Consider the following 4139-nt stretch of genomic DNA (forward strand, 5'->3'; position numbering starts at 1 on the left):
AACCCTTTCTAATGCTTGAAAACAGACAAAAAAGCAAGTGAATAAAAATGCTTATGAAACTTGAGATTTTTGCTAACTAAAATGCAACAAAAGCCTTCTTATTTTGTCTATCATGCTTTATTAGCTGTAAGCTTTGTGTAATTCAATATTTACCTTTTGACAGAGTGTTCAGTTTGAGTCCATATTTTTATAGAGGCTATTCATGAGCATTTTTAAAAGCATGGTGTATAAAATTAGAAAATATATCCAAAGGCAAAGAAAAAACTCCAAATGAGAAGACATGCTTTCACTTTTTGACTTTTTTCTTCTAAATTTCCTTCTAAATATTATTTCAAGGGAGCTAAAGCATTAACATTAATGCAAATTTTCATCTGATAAGGAAATTACTTTTCAGTGGTTTTCATACCAGATTACACAGCCTCTGGAAAAGACAAAGCAAAGCATGTTTCAAGTAAAATAAACTGCATTGCCTCTGTACACAGCAATTCAAGACATGTGCATTCTATACGGCTGGCTGAATGCATACATACATTACTTTACAAAGCAATAAGGAATATTCATAGGAGATATAATTTACACACACTATGAAATATGTACAGTCTTGTAGTTCATAACTAAGCTTTTGCACACATGCACTTGGAAACTGATATGAAGTGTGTTGTGTCTTCAGCTGTCTTCAGAGTGCACTGTTGGTAAAGCCAGTCTATGATATGTGACTGCTTCTCTCTGTCGTAGTTTTTATAAAAAGCAAATACTGTGTCGTCTCTTTAAGATATTTTTAAGTGCATGTCATGGTAATGGATCGCCATCCTGAATCGATTCCTGGCTTGTTCTAGACTGCCAGCAACTGGTCGTGAGTGCACATTCAGAACAATTAGAGGAACACAATGATTTTTCCTCCAGGAGCAATCAACTGAACTGGAAATGCCTTTCTGGAATTCAGCGCTCACCGACCATTCATAGTGCTCTGCTTCTTGGAAATAAGAGGGGTTCCCCTTGGAGACTCCTAACCCCTGAGTGAGGGAAGTGTTTTACAGTTGTAAAATTAGAGGGGTTTTTTTCAACCTAGACTCAATCCCTCAGATTGTATGGCACAACTTACCTCTTCCCTGAAATGCAACACAATACTTACAGGGAGAAACATACACCACTTTCCTAAAGAGCACCACATTTCCTTCTGGACATCAATAAATTACGTTTTTCCTACAGGTTGCCCCTTTCATGGCAGATATAATAGTAGCGTGTATCAGACCAAGGGCCATGACTAGCCATTGCTCTTGCTCTTCACCTTCAACCTCTGCCATAGATAGCAAAAGTGTAAGCACCATAGGCATGAGATTGGCCTCAGAATTTTCTGGATTTGCTGTTATCTTCTCCTGAATGAGTCTATGGCAATAAGACATTTTTCTTCAGAGTTTTCCTCCTATTCAGTCTGCTACGTGAGTAACCACATGGCACAGGGGAGACAGGCCAGTGATCTCTTAGACTTACGGTCTAATAAAGCCTGAGTGAGATGTCTAGAGTCATCCCAAACGATGACTGTGGCCATTAGGAGTGTATTCACAACAGGTTCCCTCTATCATGCCAGCAGCGAGCTAGACAACCCCAGAGGGCCAGTCAAATGAACAAACACCTGAATTACTATCTGAGGAGGTCTCCTGTGTACCTCATTAAGCTGACTTATGAGAAGTAAAAGCCCCTTTCTCCTTGTTAAACCATCTTAACAGCCTGCCTAACATGGCATCAGATGGTGGTGACAGGGCTACAGGCAGCACTTAGTAAGAACAGAAGAATGGGGCACCATATGTGCCCTTCTGCTGGCCAGCATGGAGGCAGGGCAGGCCAGTGAGGGGCCGTGGGCTGAGACTCAGGAGTGGTGGTGGGACTTGGCTAGACAGACATAAGCCATTTCAAAGTTAAGCATCTAGCCTATGCTGGTCATCTAGAGTTGGTACGGGCGGTGAGAGATGGGGTGCTGCATCTCATGCAAAGGGAGGTGTCCAAAACAGGAGGTATGATGTGCCCTGGATGTGTCTGTCCATCTCCATGGACAGTGGAGAGAAGATGGCAGCTCGCTGAGGCTGAGTGCCTGATTTTTCAGGGCAACAGGAGAGAGACACCCCACCCCTGGGAACTATGCTCAACTGTGTTGCTGACCTCCAGGGCCAGTAGGCCATCCATTTCTACATGCTTTGGCTTGGTTTTAGGCCAGTCATAAAACACAGATAGAAACACTACTCTTTTTTTTGCAAAATTCGTTGAACCCTTTGGTCAAGAAGACTTGTTCGATGGCCAGGTGTTACAATCATTGTTCTCTGCCTCACAGTGCAGAGACTGGTGTCAAACCCACCTCCTGCCAAAAAGCAACTGCAGGGAGATGGTGATGTGAACAGCAATAATACACCATCTGACTCTGGAGCTGGAAGTGCTGACACAAAGCCCAAGTCCATCCACTTCAAAGCAACATACTGGATGGCCCTAAGGGACTGACTTGCCTTGAAAACAGAGCAGCCCTTACAAAGAGATGTTCAGCATAAGGCAGGCATTTTACCATTAAGTGTAATTAATTTACATTAAGATAGATTAAATCCTTTATTTCAAAATAATTCCATGATCAATTCTCTTTAATTCATATCCACTTATGGTAAAATAGTCAAACTAATCACAGAAATCATTTGAAGTAGCTATTTCCATAAACAACCAATTAGGCACTTTTAAAATTAGTTTTGGATGTGAATTTAATATAAAATCAGATATAGTCTTCATTGATAGTCTTAGCATTAAGCAGAATGTTATTCAGTCTCTGTTCTTAAACGATTTTATGATTGCAGTGATCAATTATTATGAAGTACAAGGTAGACACATAAATACTCATCCATTCACATTAGCAGCGATGGACTTGCCAATGGGGCACCCTTTCTAAAGGGGACTCTTTCATCCCTTTTGTGGTATGACCTACACAGATGCCCTACCTGGGTGAGGACTCATGGGTTAAATGTGAATCCACATCCAGCTCCACCAGTTTTGAGGTGCTGAGCCTTCAAGGTGGCCTGTGCAATTAAACTTTGGGCTTCCTAGGGAAACTGTTACAGAGGAGAAATAAGTTATAGGAGATCTTGGACCTGGGTTACCTGCACTTGGAGCGCCTGAAGCGTGATTTGGAGATGGGTAGCATCTCTCCTTCCCAGGGTCCTGCAGGATGCTGTGCCCACCTCCCGCGTATCCCAGCACTCCTCTCACCTAGCTGCTTACAGCCCCAGCTGCAGGCAGGATAAGTAGGGGCAAACCCCTGCCAGCTCTTTTGGGAAGAGAGAGGGGTTGGGGACAAGGTGGTCTTCCCAGAAGAGATGTGCTGGCACGCAGCTGGCGCAGGGCCGCTGGCTTTGGAGGAGCAGTCTGGCTGCAGTCTGTGCATGTGAGCTGTATAGCCCACGTGCAAGAAATCCCGTATGTAAGGGAGGGCTGCAGCAAAAGGACCTCGTCCGGCTCACCATCTGTCATGGAGACCCAGATGCAGGCTGGCTGAACCCTCTTGTGAGGGATGTCTGTAGCTACCCAAGCTAAAATACATTTTACAGCCCAACAACAACTTTTCTGTTCCTAAATAAACATCAATTTACAGAAGACCCAAATCAGCTGTCTTTTTACATGCACGTTTTTCAGGCTTAAAAGATAGTATTGTGTATAAAGATGGTGTCATAAAAGAAGTTAAAATTAAGTAAGGACAGCATAAATATTTCAGTACAGGTGCAGAAAACTTTCAGTTTTGAATAATGCCATCTAACTGCTTCCTTGCCTCATTGAACTGCTGCCTCCTTCCTCTTGGAAACGGCAATATAAGAAATCTCTAATGATTTATTGTGAATGATACAGGCCCATCACCTGCTGTGTTTTCCCAGGATGGAGAGGATAAGCTACCACGATATCATCGTGGTGCCTAGCACTAACAATGAGCCATGCAGTTAACATTCAGGGGATTGCTTACTGCTCAGATAAGCAGCACTGAACTTCTTGCCTTTGAAGAAGGCTGAAAGAGAGGGGGTTTTCCCAACTGAATACACACAGATGGTTTTCGGCTGTAAAAAAAAATCTGTATTTTGTCAGAAAAATGAGCAAGAAGGTATATTATTTCTGCCAAA

Source organism: Nipponia nippon, unplaced genomic scaffold (genome assembly GCF_047370975.1).
Source record: "Nipponia nippon isolate SJK-2023a ecotype South Korea unplaced genomic scaffold, ASM4737097v1 scaffold_2, whole genome shotgun sequence".
In the NCBI taxonomy this organism is placed as follows: Eukaryota; Metazoa; Chordata; class Aves; order Pelecaniformes; family Threskiornithidae; genus Nipponia; species Nipponia nippon.